The sequence below is a fragment of the Herpailurus yagouaroundi genome, unplaced genomic scaffold (assembly GCF_014898765.1).
Source record: "Herpailurus yagouaroundi ecotype Mexico unplaced genomic scaffold, PumYag 163, whole genome shotgun sequence".
Taxonomy (NCBI): Eukaryota; Metazoa; Chordata; class Mammalia; order Carnivora; family Felidae; genus Herpailurus; species Herpailurus yagouaroundi.
The window spans coordinates 29,034,691-29,053,016 of record NW_024412404.1 but is presented as its reverse complement, the minus strand read 5'-3'; the positions used below and the strand labels follow the sequence as shown (position 1 = coordinate 29,053,016).

Sequence of the window (18,326 nt, the reverse complement as noted above, 5' to 3'; positions counted from 1 at the left end):
TGAACATCACCTTCAAGATCCAGTTTGAACGCTCCAGCCCCCCCGGCAGACCTGGCCCCCATCCTCTGTGCTCCTGCAACTCTTTGGTTGGTTGTCTTACGGCACATTGTGGGGGTCTGTTGTGATACAGGCATCTGTCCACCCCACCCAAGAGACCGAGCGTTCCTTGTATCTCCCTTGAGGGTTCATTATGCCTCTCCTGAATCACTAAGAAGACCAAGAGAGCTTCTCGTTCTCTTAAAGAGATGTAAAATGGGAAGAATCGGCACCTTCATTTCCATCTAGACACAGAAGGGTTCTCCAGGCTGCTGACAAGGCAGTTAACTGCAAAATCCAAAGAGGTGGAATTCAATCAAAGAAGTCCCAGCTCATGGAGATGGAAGGTGCTGGAAGCCGGAGAGGTGAAGAAATGCTCGTGCCTGGTGGTTTCAACCATCGAGGAACACCCACCTGCTTTCCCAGAGAGATCTTTAGGAAAGGGTGCTTTCAAACCTGCAGAAATCAGAAATATGAAAATTAAAACAATGAGATGTTATTTTCTCCTTTTAAGTTTATTTATTTATTTTGAGAGAGAAAGAGAGTGAGAGTGTGAGCGGGGGAGGGGCAAAGAGAGAGGGAGAGAGAATACCCAGCAGGCCTGTGCTGTCAGCAGGGAGCCCGATGAACCATGAGATCGTGACCTGAGCTGAAACCGAGAGTTGGACGCTTCAATGACTGAGCCACCCAGGCGCCCCCAGGTTTTTAGGTAATAAACATTTTTCATAAGCAACAGTAGAGAAATTCTGACAGTTTTTCTCATACACAGCTTTGAGTGTTTGTGGGTATTTAGTGTGTGTGTGGGGGGGGGGTGTATATTGTCACACGTTTTTCAAAAATCAGAATATATTCAAGGACGGTAGCCAGAGATATAAACAAAAATATATGGTCTAATATATTCATTGAAGGTTTATTTTTTAAACAAGAAATTGAAAATAACATTCAACCGTGCAAGAAATGTGGTGATGTGCCAGTGTATGTTAATAGTACACAGTAGTAACGAGGAAAGGTCGAAATTTCAGTGGCTTAACACAACAAAGGTTAGTTTCTCATTGAAAGTCTAGTGTCCTTTGGGCATCTCCATGGCGCCTTTCCTCCAAGCAGTGACTCTCAGATCCAGGCTGTTTCCATCTGCCTTCTGCCATCCGCCATTACTGTTAAGTGCACTTCTGTCCACATCCCATTGTTCAAACCTCAACCTGCTGGTCCAATCATACTGCAAAGGACATCTGGAAACACAGAGTGCTCAGCAGAGGAAATGGCACAGAGAACCCTTGGCAAAAGTGCCACAAATCGCTCGGTGAAACGTTGCGCGTTCAGGAGAGGGAGCATCATGCAGCCAATAAAAGCAAGCTCTCTCCGGGCGCCTGGATGGCTCAGTCAGTTAGGTGACTGACTCTCAATTTCAGCTCCGGTCATGATCTCACAGTCGTAAGATCGAGCCCAACGTCGGGCTCCGTGCTGGGCGTGAGCCTGCTTTAGCTTCTGTCTCCCTCTCCCTCTGCCCCTCCCCACCCCCCTCTCTAAAAAACAAACAGATAAGTAAGAAGAAGCATTTTTAAAAACATATCCTCAAAGAGTGTTTAATGAGATGTGAACGTTTTCACAGCAGGATGGTAAACACAAGGGAAGTCACGACATAAGTATTGTCAGTGCATTATCCCAGTAGCATGCATACGTGCATATGTGTGCATGTAGATGTGTGAACGCACTTAATACCACTGTGTTAACCGGCTTGTTTCTATGTTGATGTAATTTTTTGTCTTCATTCTTTTTTGACTTTTTCCCCGATTTCTTTTTAGGAAGCGCACATCATTCTCAAAACTGAAAAACTAAGTAAAAGTTGTTGATTCAAGTGTAATTAATACGTACGCTACATATAACACATGTAACAAATTATCATTGTAAAGTTGCTTTGAGGGAGGTAGGCCTGTAAATACAGTTATGCAAATGCTTAGGCCGAGATTGGGAGACTTTTCAAAGTATTCCTCCAGCCCCCGGAGAACCACTGCTGAAGTGAGTTGTTGCTGATGGGAATATATATGTTAGCGAAGCAGAAATTTTACGGAATGAACTGATAATACGATATCCTGGCAAAAGAACCAGGTTTGGCGCTGGAAGACGTGGGCTATTTTTCACACTTTCACACATATTCTGGCTCCAGGGAAAAGAAACTTCACCTCTCGAAGACTAAGTGTTTTCTCCAGGATTGTCCTGAGTACACAAAACATTGTTTCCAAAATGTGTTCTTAAAATATTCGGTGATGAAAGCATTCCATAATTTAGGGACTAGCTGGATTAAGTCAGGATAAGCAGACATCTTTACTGCAGGGCTCACTGAGCTCTGAATACACTGATGCGCTTTCTGGGTCTCCAAGTAGCAGATATAATTACTTGGCCAAAGAGCACTTTTTCTAGGAATGTCTTATGGAACTAGATCTCTGATAAGCACTGTGGAAAAATGTTCATTCACTGAGACACTGAAGTTAAAAGGATGTAACTGTAATATATTAGCGCCTGTAAGGATTTGTTATTTTTCCATTTTTAATTTTCCATTGTTTCCATTTGTAGAACAAAAGGTCATAGAGCAGGGTCTCGGCTCGAGCCTGTGCTATGTTTGTTCCATGGTTCAGCCTTGGCACATCTGGAGGACTACAGAGAAGGACTGTCAGGGACTGTCTACAAGAAGAACCAGGATGCGCCACATCCTAAGGAAAAAAAAAAAAAGACCATGGAAATAGGCCTGGAATGGTTCGGAGCAGACACTTGCAATAAGGCTTTGTCCCAACTGCATGCACAAGGTGTGAACAACACTGAGTTCAGCCAGTCAACACGTTGGGACATATCACAGGCACCGGGAGAGATGTGCAGGCTCATGAGAGGCAGGAAAGAGCAGACACTACATGATAGTCCAGAAAATGCGTGGGTCTCCCAGAACTGTGAGGAAGGAGATAAAGGGGACTAGAGATTCTTCAAAGTGGGAAGGGCAGAACCTTTACCCCTGCTGGGTGGTCCTAGAAACACGAGTGAGAGTCAGGGTTCTCAACGGTAAGTAGGTGTATAAGTTCATGTGAAAGTGTCTAATACAGCAGCTGGGACACACAGTCTACAAAATCAAATGATGATAGGGATCAGGCAGGCAATTTATAAAATGTAATGAGTGAAGCAGATAGATATGACAATAAGGGGTGGTGGGGACTGTGGCAAATTGGAAGGCACTTGCCCCATTCATAGAGAGAACCTCAATCACCTCCAGCAGGTTGTTGCTATGCAAGAATTTGAACCCATTGATGTCAGTCCTCAAGTTGTTCTAGAAAAGCCAGAAATCCAGGTTTTTAAAATAACATGTGCCCGTGGCCAGTTGTACCCCGAATTTTACTACTTGCGAATGGGAATTTCCACTTGCTCAGCTAAGCCTCAGTCACCTTTTACTCCTCTCACACTCCACATAATCCATCAGCATGACCTCACATTTCTATTTCCAATATATGTCCAGAACCTGCCACTTGTCATGACCTCCACCTGGTCCATACACCACCACCTTTCCCTGGATTTCTACACTAGCCTCCTAACTGGTATCCCTGCTTCTTCCCTTGGCCATCTACTCTACACTCCACACAGTAGCTACAGTGAGCTTGTTAAAAAACCCACATGTCCTCCTCATTCAATGGCTCCTCATTGGACGCAGGATAAAGGTCGAAGTCCTTACGGTTTCTTGCAAAGCCAGCCCTTACCACTCAATCCCATCACCTCTTTCCTTTCTGTCCTGCTAATCTGCTCCTTTCTCACTTGGCCCCACTCACAACGGTCTCCTTGCTGACATCCCAAGAATGCTCCCAGCTCAAGGAGCTGGAACTTGCTGTTTGCCCTGTATAGTCTTCGTCCGGTTATCCATAAGACTTTCTCTCTCACCTCCTTCTCTTCTCTGCTCAAATACCACCTTGTCAGTGGGCACGTTCGCCAGCTCTCTTTATCCCCTTTCCGTCATTACTTTTCTCCCTAACACTCACTACCACCTGCCACTCATTACGTTTTCCTCATTTATGTCTTCATATTATGTCTTCCAAAGTCAGAATGCCAAGTCTTCAGGAGGAAAGGAGTTTGGCCGGTCTTGTTCAGTGCTGCGTTGCCAGCCCTCAAGAGCTTTAAAAAAATTGTGGCAGGAAGAGAGGGAGAAGGAAGAATGAGCAAACAGTCAACAGCAATGTGCTGACTCACTGAATGAGAATCTATAAAATGGCTGCAAGGATAAAGTTCTGGTCCTGGACAAAGAACAGTGTGAATGAGCTCAGAGGGGAAGGGCCAGACCCAGGAACATGGCATTTTTCTTGGTGTGAAACCGCCTCATTCACATCCCTCCAATGTGAGCATCTCCCATCAAAACTCTGTAATCAGCCAGCTAGCACCAAAAGGCCAGTGATCTCCTGGGTGTGGAGGAAAGCACCCTGGCTGGGGGCCGGGAGACTCTGGGCCAGTAACAGCCACACTGGACCTGAGATTTTCCTGCTGTGGAACAGGATGGCTGGCCTCTCTCACGTTTCTTAGAGTTCTGCTACCATAAGACATTAAGATTCTAAAACTCTTCAGGAACTTAATATTATGTGTGTACGTGAGATATTTCTATTTGAAATCAGGACTCTGGAGATGAAGAAGATTCACTGCATGTAAGACACTTTGGTAGTACTCTCTTGTGTGTTAGCGTCCAACGATCAGTATGTCAGGCCAACAGGACAGATTTGGGGATCCCTCGTCGTGGATCCCCGGAATACGTTCTCATGTAATTTCTTAGTTAATCAGGGACTGCTGACAACCAGTCCTACAGGGAGACATTGAGGCATAGAAAGGTGAAGCAAGTGTTCATTCGGATGGGGTACACACGCAGCTAACTCAGCCTCCTACATCGGACCCAACTTCAGTGACTACTTGGACGTGGGAGGCACAGACTTCTGAGAGGTGGTGCAACTTCAGAAAAAAAGACAGAATTAAAAATTGCCACAACTCCAAAATTTTAAAACTACTAATAAAGAACAAATACATAAACATAAAAATTGCCACAGCTCTTTTCTTTCTTCACCAACTATGGTCTAAATTATAAGCAGCCTTTGGAAGATGGCAGGAGTGACAGACAAGTACCAGGTGGAGACAATTAACGCAATGTCCTATCAGCCCAGGTGGCTCCAGGCCCGGGCACTCCTTCTCCATCCACCAAACCATCATGATGGATAAGGAAGGCCTGTCCCCAAAAGACTTGAGATTCTTGAGATTCTAGGTCATGCCCTCATGTCACCTTTTAAGAAGAACCAGCTTGAGGCCAAAAGGCCTTCTTTGAAATTATGTTCCCTACCCAAAGGGGACTCTCCAGGATCACTCTGGGCTGTGACCAGAGGGTTCACGTAATATGGAACAGAATTAGATGTCAATGGCGCGAGGTCTTAGTGCTGTCATTGTTTTAACTCACGGGGACTGACGTCATGCCCAGAGAAGACAGCTAGCTATATTCAGATGTCCCTACAGTTAACATGCTTCACCCCCTCTGCTTCCTGCCTCCATAACTGAGCTTTCTGATGGATATTCTTTCCGAGAGGCACAAGCATGTGGACCTCCTCCAAAACCCTGATCGGGGAGCCACGGCTTCTGTGTTCCTAGATGAAACAGCCCCAGGATCTCAGACAATTCACAGAGGTACAACAGAACTCTTCACTTATTAGCTGCGGACCACTTAAGAAGTCATTGCCAGCGCAATGGAGATGCATAACAGAACATCCAATGTAGAAGGACTGGGGCACAGGAAAGAGAAATAAAATTGTGCTTGATTTAATCAAGAAAATAAAGACCAAAAATCGCTACAAAGTACAAAATAGTAAATAAAATGGAAGAAATTAATTGCTCTGTATCAGCGTTTGAAGTCAGTTTGAGGAAGCTCAATTCCTTATCTAAATGTAAAGACATTCAGATGGGATAATTGAGTAGTGAACTGCCTGGATGAAATACATTAAAAACAAAATGGTAGAGAGCTTCTATTTCCACTATAACAAAGTAGATATACATACTCCTCTTCCTTCTGCTGAGTGCCCCCTAAAATCCTGGGCAGTATAAAACAAACATAAGAAGACTGAAAAGTAAAGAGACAAAGGAAGGCTGGCCAGGGACCCTGGAACCCAAATTATGATCTGGTGGCAAGGTCCTGGGGTTTTCTTTTGGCCCCCAAATCCCAGACTGGGTCCTGGAGAAGGTAGCAACCTGGAAATGCCAACAGGTACAGACAAAAAATGTCTCCCCCAAGGAAAGCTTGTTTTCTCTAGCCAAGGGACCAGAACTGGGTAAGCTTCACCAGACGAGAAACGTTTGTGACAATAACCATTCTACTCCAGCCAAATACCACCAAGAAAGCTGCGGTCCCCACTCCATCCCCACCAGCAAGGCTGAGTGGAGACCCAACACTTCCACTCTCACTGGGGTGTAATAAGATCCGCCCCCCAGACCTCTCCAGGATGGTGGCAAAGGAGAGCAGCCTGGATTTCCATCTTCACTGAGTAGTAATTGGCTCCTCACCACCACACACACACACACACACACACACACACACACACTGCCAGTGTCAGTGGACCCATCAGGAGCCTGCACTTCAATGCCCACCCAGCAGTACTGAGGCACCCTTCCCACTCATGGCTGGGATGGCATCAGATGAGACTTGCAAAAACACAGGATTTAACAAATATCTCATAACATAATAGCTAAAATTTTCAGGATTCAAATATACCGAGATCCGAGAAGACCTCAACTTGAGTGAGAACGGGCAATAAACTCCAAAATGAAGATGACACAGAAGCTGGAATATTCTGGCAATGACTTCATACAACTACCATTAAAAAAAGGCTTCAACTAGCAATCACAAAGCAAGTTGAAACAAATAATTTTTTTTTAATTTTCAACAAAAAAACCCCCAAGAGATGTAAAGAACAAAAGGGAAATTTTTAACTAAAAAATACAAGAACAAAAATAAAAATGTAATAGAGGGTTTCAGCAGAATGGAAAAAAGTAGAGGGAAAAATCAGTGAACATGAAAATAAAATAGAAATTATCCAATCTGAACAACAGAAAGAAAATACATTGAAAAAAATATATATGAAAAGGGACTCAGGAACATGTGGGATTATAACTAAAGGGCTAATATTTAGGGGAAACTGGGTAGTTCAGTTGGTTGAGTGACTAACTTTGGTTCAGGTTGTGATCTCGCCGTTTGTGAATTCAAGCCCCACATTGGGCTCACTGCTATCAGCCTGTCAGCACAGAGCCGTCTTGGGATCCTCTGTCCCCCTCTCTCTGCCTCTCCCCCACTTGCATTCTCCAAAAATAAATAAATAGTTATTAAAAAAGAGCTAATATTTATGTTATTAGGGTACCAGAAGGAGAGGAGGAAGGGGGTGGGCCTGAAAAATTATTCTAAGAAAAATGGTAGATTCATTCCACTTGCATTGTCTCCTGGGATCTCATCTGCAGCCTAGAGTGTGGCTGGGAAATGTACTTGAGAAGATTGGCCTGAAGTAGCTCCATAATCATGTGTGATCCCATCCTGAGCTCATTGGAATTTGTGCTGCATGTAAGTCAATCTTTCCTATTGTAAATCTTCCTTTTTTTATGTACATATATTTTGAAAAATATGAATAAACATGAAATTTTAAAGCTGCTGAGAAAAAAAGAAAAGAAAAATGGTAGAAAATTTCCCAAATTTGGAAAAAACATATAAACTTCTATATTCAAGAAGCTGAGTAAATCTCAAATATAATAAAACTCAAGAAATCCACAAGATATATCATCATAGCCAAATTTCTGAAAACCAAAAGCGAAGGAAAAGTTTTAAGAGCACCCAGAGAAAAAGGATCAGTTAGCTGTAGAGGAAAAAGCAATTCAAATGAGTAGAGGGTTTTCATCAGAAACCGTTAAGGCCAAAAGGAAGTGTCACATTTTCCAAGTGCTGGAAAGAAAGAACTGTCAACTCAGAATTCTATATCCAGTGAAAATATCCTTCAGGAAAAGGGGGGAATCAAGACATTCTCAGATAAAGGAAAACCAAAAGAATATGTCACCAGCAGACCTTCCATAAAAGAATGACTAATAAATAAATTTCACTAAACAGAAAGAAAATGATAGGAAAAGGAATATGGAAACAGCAGGAAGAAAAAACAGAAAGAGCAAATATATGAGTAAAGGAAATAGACTTTCCTTCTCTTGAATTTCCTAAATAATGACTGGCAAAGCAAAATGTGTAATGATGTCTAATGCAACTCCCAATGTATGTAAGGTAAAAAGACATAAAGGGAGAAAACGTTTCTATACTTCACTCAAACTATTAAAATGTCATCGGGGCGCCTGGGTGGCGCAGTCGGTTAAGCGTCCGACTTCAGCCAGGTCATGATCTCGCGGTCCGGGAGTTCGAGCCCCGCGTCGGGCTCTGGGCTGATGGCTCGGAGCCTGGAGCCTGTTTCCGATGCTGTGTCTCCCTCTCTCTCTGCCCCTCCCCCGTTCATGCTCTGTCTCTCTCTGTCCCAAAAATAAATAAACGTTGAAAAAAAAAATTAAAAAAAAAAAATTAAAAAAAATAAAAAATGTCATCACCTGTAGACTGAAAAGTTATGTGTGTATAATATGATACCCAAGCAATGACTTAAAAAACTATCTATAAGAAAATACACAAAAAAAAGCAGCATGGAAGGAGCACCTGGGTGGCTCAGTCGGTTAAGTGTCTGACTCTTGATTTCGGCTTAGGTCACGATCTCATAATCATGAGATCCAGCCTTGCATCAGGCTCCACACTGAGCATGGGACCTGCTTGGGATTCTCTCTCTTCCTCTCTCTCTGCACCTCCGCCACTAGCCTGTGTGCATGATCCCTCTCTAAAAATAAATTAATTAATTAAAAAAAAGAAAGAGTCCTGGAAGTCAAACTGGAGTTTTTTTAAATGTTTGAGTCATCTACAGAAAGTGAATAAAAAGGAAAACAAAAAGTAGAACTATTAGAGAACAAAATATAAAATGGCAGACCTAAGCCCTAATATATCAATAATTATTATAAATGTGAACAGTCTAAACCCACCACAAATCAATCAACTGTAGAATAAGTGAGTTCAGCAAAGTCAAAGATCAATGCACAAAAATCAACTATATTTTTATATACTAGCAATGAAGATGTGGAAACCAAAATCACAAATACAACACACTTTATAATAACTCCCCCCCAAAATGAGACACTTCAGTGTAAATCTAACAGAACACGTACAGGACTTGTACTCTGAAAACTACAAAACACAAATGAAAGAAATAAAAACTGATCTAAATAAATGGAGAGACACGCTGTTCGTGGATTGAAAAAAGATGTCGACTTTCCCCAAATTCTAAACAAGATTAATGAAATTCCTATCAAAATTCCAGCAAGAATTTTTGTAGCTACAGACAAATGTATTTAAAAAAACGTGTAAGAGGGGCGCCTGGGTGGCTCAGTCAGTTAAGCCTCGGACTCTTGGTTTCAGCTTAGGTCATGATCCCATGGTTCAGGAGTTCGAACCCCACATTGGGCTCTGTGCTGTCAGTGTGGAGCCTGCTTGGAATTCTCTCTCTCTCTCTCTCTCTCTCTCTCTCTCTCTCTCTCAAAATAAACTTTTAAAAAATTTAAGAAAAGGGGAGCCTGTGTGGTTCAGTCGTTAAGCGGCCGACTTCAGCTCAGGTCATGATCTTGTGGTTCATGGGTTCAAGCCCTGTTCCAGGTTCTGTGCTGACAACTCAGACCCTGGAGCCTGCTTTGGATTCTGTGTCTCCCTCTCTCTCTTCTCCCCCACTCATTCTCTCTCTCTCTCTCTCTCTCTCTCTCTGTCTCAAAAATAAACACTAAAAAATTCATTAAAAATTTAAGACAATATACAAGAAATGGAAAGGAGCTAGAATAACTAAAAAATTTTAAAAACGAAGAATAAAGTGGGAGAATTTACCGATGATAGAGCTTTATTATTCAAGGATATATTGTATTTTCAGAGGGATAGACACAGAGATCAGTGGAACAGGATAAAAAGTCAAAACACAGGCTCCCAGAATAGAGCTAACACATTTCTGACAAAACTGAAAAGCGGTTCAGTGGAGGGAGGGTAGCCGACGACATCACTACAGGAGTGGTTGGACAACCAGAGGCAAACAAACCGACCTCAACTCAAACTTCACCCCTTATACAAATTTCCCTCCAGATGCATCATGGATTTAAATGAGAAGCTAAAACTGTAAAACATTTAGAAAATAACATAGGAAAAAGATCAGCGTCCAGAGCATGGTGAAGGCTTCTTAGACATGACGCCGAAAGCATGATCCAAAACAGGAAAAAAAAAAAAAATCAATAAACTCGAACTCTGAAAACTCCACAGTAATAATGAATTTTAAAATTCTGGTTAGAAAATGGGCAAGACAAGATATTTTTTTAAATTTATTTCTAGAGAGACAGAGATAGGGTGAGGTGTGGGGAGGGGCAGGGAGAAAGGGAAAGAGAGAATCCCAAGCAGGCTCCGCACTGTCAGCCCAGCCCAATGTGGGACTCGAACCCACAAAACCATGAGATCATGACCCAGGCCGAAACCAAGAGTCAGCCACTTAACCAATTGAGCCACCCAGGCACTTGAAAGACAAGATATTTAAAAAACTAAACACACTCTTACCATACGAAACATTCTATTACTCCCAGGCATTCATCCCAGAGAAATGAAAGTTTACGTCCATACAAAACCTATATGTGATTGTTCATAGCAGCTTTGTCTGGAATAGTCAAAAACTGGCAACAACCCAAATGTCCTTCAACCAGTGAAGGGTCAAACTGTGGAACACCCATTCCATGGAATATTACTCAAAAATTAAAAAGAATGAATTATTGCTACACAGACAATGCAGATGGATCGCAAGGGCATTGTGAAACAAAATCAACCCCCAAAGTGCGTATGCTGTATGATTCCATTTATACAATATTCTCGAAATAACAAAATTATAAAAATGGAAAATGGTGTTGTCGGGGGTTAGAAATGGTGGGGCAGAGGGGAGTAGATATGACAACAGAGGTTCAGCATGAGGTTGATGTGTGTGGTGATGAATTAGGCTGTATCTTGAGTGATCTGTGCCTCCGTGAATCATTTTGACACACGGGACAAAATGGCGTAGAACGACAAACACATGTGGTACCAATGTCAGTCTCCTGACCTTGAGTAGGTAAGATGTAACCATTAAGGGACACTGCATGAAGGGTTCAAAGAACCTAATTATATTATCTTAGCAACTTCCAGTGAATTTATAATTATTTCAAAATTAAAAAGTCAGAAAATACACAAAATAAAAACCACAACAAAGATGGGTTGAAAATGAGGGAGGGGCAAAAATATAATAAGTAGACTATTACAAAAAGAAACAGAGTTAGTTTATTTCAAAACCAGGTAAAGTGAAATTCAAGGGCAAAATCTTTAAATTGAGACAGTTAATGATAAAGCACCAATAATAAAAAATATGCTCCATAATGTATAAGAGTCATTAAACCTTTTGTACCAAACAACCCAGGAGTAAAATTACAAAATGAAATAAAACTTTATGGAAACACTTTTAAGGCCTTTAAAAAGCAGCTCAAGTCAGAGCAGAATATTGTAATATGTTTCTTTCAGTTCAAGTGTAGAAGATTTTTGTAATATAATCAGGAAACTTGATTTTGTGACTATACAGAAAGGTATCTGCCACAGCCCTACAGGGAATTATTTTTTTCTAATTCCATATTTCCTACTTATTTTTTTAATGTTTACTTGTTTTTGACAGAGAGAGAGACAGAGCGTGAGCAGAGGAAGGGCAGAGAGAGAAGGAGACACAGAATTGGAAGCAGGCTCCAGGCTTTGAGCTGTCAGCACAGAACCTGATGTGGGACTCGAACCCACAAGCTGTGAGATCATGACCTGAGCCGAAGTCAGACGCTTAACCGACTGAGCCACCCAAGCGCCCCCATAGTTCCTATTTATAAAAGCAAACCATGTAATGAATTACAAACAAATATTCAATGAATTTCCAGAAGCAGGGGCTGCACAAGATGTTTATAGTCATTATTCAATAAAGCCAAATACAACCAAAAGATGATAAAAATATCCATTTGAAAATTCAAAAATCATCTCTGAACTACGCCCTGCATCAAAGAGGAAATTACATGCAGGATAGATTACCTATAATCAATGAAAAGGAAACTCTTTCATATCAATATCTGTGTTCTACATCTGAAACCATATTCAAGGACATTGTTTGGCTTTGAATATTTTTGTAGGTTTCAAAAGCCGACTAAAAATAGCTGAACCAACCACAGAATAAAATTCTGTATTGGTATAAAAACATCTGGAAGGGAACACACAAAACTCTAACAATTGTCTCTGTGGAGGAAGCTGAGGTCGAAACTGATAGCCGAGGAAGACTTTAGCTAATCTCTAATGTTTGAAGTTCAACCCTGGCTACATCCATTATTTATACAACTAATCTGTAGTTTTTTTTAAATAAGAAAAAAGTGATCGATAAATACATTGAACACCTAATTTGGGAATTTAAAAATAAAAGACTAAACAAAAGCTTCCAAAGAATACATAAAGGAAGTCATGGGTGATAGGGGCAGATAGATGAGTATACTTCCCGGTGAGGCCACTTGAGTGACACTCAGAACTGTCCCTGAGAAATGACACATTTTAGTTTCCCACATGGGGGCCATGTCAGAGGCATTCATGCCGCACTTTCTTTTTTTTTTTTTTTTCCCAACGTTTATTTATTTTTGGGACAGAGAGAGACAGAGCATGAACGGGGGAGGGGCAGAGAGAGAGGGAGACACAGAACCGGAAACAGGCTCCAGGCTCTGAGCCATCAGCCCAGAGCCTGATGCGGGGCTCGAACTCCCGGACCGCGAGATCGTGACCTGGCTGAAGTCGGAGGCTCAACCGACTGCGCCACCCAGGCGCCCCCATGCCGCACTTTCTAAATACCTCGAACACATGCTGGGACTGCAGCCAAGTCAGGCAAACAGCTGGCTGGGTGCCCGTCTCCCCAGGGTATTCTTAGAACCTCTGGCTGAGTCCTGGGGCCTGGTATCTGTTGTGGCCCAGAACCAGAATGGCTGGACTGCCTTCTCCGTCCTTATACCAGTACAGTCCAGGGGTTATGCAGAGGCCGAGAGAAAGAGATCAGGCACATGGGCTCCTAAGATCAGGTCTCTTTGACCTTAAAAGAAAATCTGTCTTTCTGCAAGTCCCTAAGAAGTGGGAAAACCCCAGAGGCCTCCACTGACATAATTCATACATTACTTAATAGTCAGTTGTCAATTACAAAAATCACCTGGGTGGCTCACTGGGTTAAGCGTCTGACTCTTGGCTTTGGCTCGGGTCATGATCTCACAGTTTGTGAGTTCGAGCCCCCCACTGGCAGTTGAGAGCTTCCTTGGGATTCTCTCTCTCCTTCTCTCTCGGCCCCTCTTCCACTCGCGTTGTCTCTGTCTCCCTCAAATGAATAAACTTTTTAAAAAATTTTAAACTTAAAAAAGTCAGTTGTCAATCAAATGCTTTTGTACCGAACCACGTTCAGTGGAATACAAATCTCTCACAAAGAAGATACCGATTCCTTGAGGAGACTATAGTCAACCTAGCAAGCAGATTGGATGCAGAGCAGAAATGGAAACCCCCTGGAAAGGAAATGGGGATATAGAATGTATGGAGGGGATGGGGGGGTTGGCTTTCCAGAACACAGACCACCGGGGCCATCAGAATCAGCCAGGAACTGGGCTATCACATGGAATGAGGCATAAGATAACACCTGTAAGAAAATGTCCATTTAAAAGCCTGAACCCTGTATCAGTGTGGGGGTGATTATTCCTCAGAGTGTGTATGTGTGTGCACGTGCTTTATACCCACTGTATACATAAATGTATAAGTTTTTACTTATGTTTTCCCACTTAATAGTAGATTTTGATAATCTTTCCCATCGCAAAGATATAGCTCTAGCTCACCCTGCCTCAACTTCTAGGAGGCTTAGGAGTTCACTCCATGGCCGAGTCATTGGTTCTGTATTTCCTGGTTTAGGGTGCAGTCCAGAGTCAGCGAAGATTCCCGGTGCACTGAGCACTCAGGCTCAGGGCCTGAGGGCACGTCTTCCTTCTCCTCCGCACACAGGCTGAACAAAGGGAAGTTCAGCAGGGCATTAGAAGAGCCCCCAAAGTCCTTCTTTCCAACCCTGCCTTCTGCACGGCCCCCAGCACTCCCAGCCCTGCCACTCTAAGCTGGGTGGCCCTTCCTTCCCAGTGCCAAATCCTGGAAAATTGGAAATTGCCGGTTCCAAAGTCCTCGGTTTCTTTTCAACCCAAACTTCTTTTATATCTCGAGACGATGTATGACACATTTTTAGTCCTCCAGTCCCTTTGCAAACTTTTTCAATTTCTTCGTCTCAAGGGTAAACACATGGACCTAACTCACACTGTGAAACAAGAAAAAATGCATTCCTAAAGCCAGATGGCAAGACAGAAGAACTTATTCAGAGACTCCTACCCATGACAGGCCATGCTACAAGTGGAGAATCTTAAGGACTTGGGTAACAGAAAGAGCAGAGGGTAGAAGCAGGCACATTCATTCGACAGGTATTTGTAGAGCACCTTCTGGGCACCAGGGTTCTGCCAAGTGGCAGGGGACGAAGTGAGAGGGACAGCCAGGTGCCGGAAGGTGCAAGAGCCCGCGTGGCCCATTCCTTCTGTGGTGTTAGGGTCTCCTGGACAACTGTGTATGAGTGGCCCTAGTCACGTGACAGTCGGTGTCCCTGACCAGAGTTTGCGGCACCGCCAGCAGCAGGCGCCACCCTGGTCCCTCTGTACAGAGCAGGAGGAGTTACCACAGAGGTGAAGCACCTGGCCAGAAGAAAAAGCTCTGACAAGCACGAAATTCCAGTAAAACGCAATTCTTAAATAAAGTTATCAGATCAGAAATCCAAACAGTGAGCACTTAAGAGCAAGGAGGTGCATAAAATGAGAAAGTGCTGTACTCGGCACTCTTTTGGATGGGTAAGAGTTATGGCTGTTGTCCTTTTAGTGCCTGGGAAGGGTTATAAATAGCAATGGAAAAAGGGATTTTCCCATACGCTCTTTGAAATACACGCACGCGCGCGCACACACACACACACACACACACACACACTCACACAGTTTAACACCGTGCTGTATTTTTCAGATGGTTTCAAAATTTTAAACAAATGAATTACTCAGATGGAGATATTGAATGCGCCAGGTCTGAACTCAGCAATGAGTTACACCAAAGAGCTAAAAGCATGACTGTGTGAAGCAACCTCAAGACACAAACCAGGACTCTGACTCTTAAAGGAAGAGAGGGTTCCCATGGAGAAGTCTTGTTTCACTTGTTGCACAGAGCATCCAGATGCAGGATTATGACTATTGACCCTTCCCGGTGTGCCCGGATGGCTCCTTCCCTGGGCGGGGCCGGGTGCCCAGCAAGGGTGAGAAAGGGCTCTGGAAAGGCAGGAGAACAGTCTTTCATTTAAGTCTAAACCATAGACAAGGAAAATCAGAACTTTCTCTCTGATTCAGGGGCCCACATCTACAGGCTCTTCTTTTCCAGTAAAAGAACAAAACTGAGAGATATTTCAGGATTCCGTAGCCATGATGTCTTCTACCTACAAATGATTATTTCTTGTCCTGGCAGTGACCAAAGGGAACCTGCTTCTAAGCAATGCTGCCACATGAACAGAACCAAGAGGGAAGATCAGGAAAAGGTATTCTCTTGCCCCAAGGCTGCCACGCTCGGAGGGCATTTGCAACAGTACAAACAACAGAAATGTGTGTTTCTTAGCTACTTACTAAGCACTTTGGGCACTAAGAGCTAAGGAAGGGGCAAAAATTAACGCATTTCGCAAGTATATCTTGAACACTTAGGTTGTGCCAGGCTCTGTACTAAGTTCTGGGGATGGGTGATGAGTAAGATCAAAGAACTCCCTTCCCTTACGGAGCCTACATTTTGCTGGCAGGCAGACAACTGACAGGCAAACACAGAATGAAGCAAGATAACGACCACGAAGGAAGTAACGACTGAGAAGGGCAATGAGGTAGACATTTTCTGGGAAAGGCTAATTTGAAAGGATGATTCGTTTCACTAAAGTTTGAAGGCTAACAAGGAAGTAATTACATAAAGAGCCAGGATGACTACTTCAGCCCGAGGGACGGCGAAAAGTGGGGAAGATCATGGTGTTCACAGTACTAAAGGGACCCACATACTGATCCCTTCCAAGTCGGTCAGATAACAGACTCAACAGCAGTAGAGTGATTTGTGACATTAAGGGACTTTGAAAATGGATAGAACCTTCCCAGGAGAAGATGGAGGTGTCCACGCCCCTCCTGGCAGATGAGGGTACAGATTCGGTGGTGGTGATGGTCCAAGGTGCCACAGTCAGTTCCTCTGGGCTTGATAAGGTGAGGACACTAAGGAATAAAAAGCACTGCTGTGTTGGAGTAGTTAGCACAGACTTAAGAAGAAAAAACTTTCCTGATAGGCAGAACCAATGTTGCATTACCTTGCAACAAATTTGTTCAATTGCCAAAACATGGCCCCATTTATGATGAAATTTAGAATTCTAGTTCTACTGAGTTTTATGCTATTTATGGTTCTATGCCTGCCAAAGAAATGGTTTTCAACTTGAAATGTGATCCTATGGTTTCACTTAGAGCTAGTGCTCTAGCATCTAACGTATTTAGTCCTCATGGCCATATATTAATGCTTTAACGTATTTAGTCCTCATGGCCGTATATTAATGCTTTAACGTATTTAGTCCTCATGGCCATATATTAAGGTTAGCTAGATTTAAAAACCTGACAGACAAATGCAATCATGGAATGTTAAAAAATACAAACCTATTTCTAAACTAGCAGCCTCTGAGCCTACATATTTTGCTTGGTGCCCAGATGGGGAGCGCGTTTTAACTGCCATGCATGCTCCCAGGTTGTATGTTAATAATGGGTACAAGCTTTGGCATTATGCCAGCCCTGTCCTGGCAGCCATTTGGGGACAGGCTATTTCCAGCAAAAACAATAGCTTACGAGGCAGTTAAAAGTGATGTGCCCAATGAAGAATCTAAAGTTGCAGTGGTTGATGGATTTTCGGGTTTAAGAAGCAAACCAGTCACCAATTCCAAGCTCTCTGAGGAGACACCACCGCTGAATGAGAAGTCACAACCAGGAAATGATAAGCCATTATCAAAAGCAGCTCTTAAAAATCAAAGGAAATATGAGGCAAAGAGAGCTGCAAAGCAGAAAGCAAGAAGTGACAAGGACCGAGATTTGGCATCGACCCCTACCCCACAGAGCACACCACGAAATACTGTGTATCTGTTCACATCTGGAGACTCTGAGACAGATGAAAAATTCAAAAACCAAAGACCTGAAGGCAACTGAGCCCTGAAAGAACAGTCAGCAGCTGAAACCACCACTAGAAAAACTCTAAGTTGGAGATGTTTAAAGAGATACCATCTTCTCCAGAAGCAGGAAGATTTGAAATTGGTTACTTTAAAGATCGACAGAGAGAGCAAGTTGTTAGCATAACGGTGGAAATACATCTTCTGCCTTAAACCCTGTAGAGCACCTGAACTTCCCCTACCCATCATGTACCCATGTTTATTGCTCATCTATAACAGCCATTTTCCAGGCTTTGGAATATATGTGAAATTAGTTAATAATGCCCATTAAATTGGCTTTTCCTACCTTTCAATACATGTAGAAAAGAGATGCAAATTTCTTAGCTAAGTTCAACAGACTGTAAGTCAAAAGTCATTATTATTCAGCATCACTGACATAAATGAGTAAAGGCATTTAAATGAAAAGAAATACAGCCCATTAGACTGGATAAAAGGAGTCAGTGCAAAAGCAGCAAGGTATACCAAAGTTTGTCTCTGTAACTTTAGAATGAATATTTCTTTCTTTTGAACCTGTATTAACTTACTAAGTTGTTCAGTATAAACTCAATATAGTAATTTTCTGAAAAACTGAATTGCTTTATAGTCCACTTCCTCCTGGAGTCTTTAATGTTTCCATTATTGTATTTTTTAAATTTTTTTTTTTTTAGCGTTTATTTATTTTTGAGACAGAGAGAGACAAAGCATGAACGGGGGAGGGCCAGAGAGAGGGAGACACAGAATCTGAAACAGACTCCAGGCTCTGAGCTGTCAGCACAGAGCCCGACGCGGGGCTCGAACTCACGGACCGCGAGATCATGA

General features: G+C 42.7%; 1 long non-coding RNA gene and 1 pseudogene across 1 annotated transcript; one reads left to right on the top strand and one right to left on the bottom strand.

Moving 5' to 3' along the window:
* Nucleotides 1–257: 257 nt before the first annotated feature.
* LOC121037528 (uncharacterized) lies at nt 258–14,230 on the bottom strand. The gene is made up of 2 exons (XR_005793806.1): nt 14,071–14,230; nt 258–492 (listed from the first exon to the last, which is right to left on the bottom strand). It is a non-coding gene; the product is annotated as an uncharacterized LOC121037528 (long non-coding RNA).
* Nucleotides 14,231–16,240: 2,010 nt separating this feature from the next.
* On the top strand, nt 16,241–17,655 carry LOC121037455 (eukaryotic translation initiation factor 2A-like; annotated as a pseudogene).
* Nucleotides 17,656–18,326: the final 671 nt, after the last annotated feature.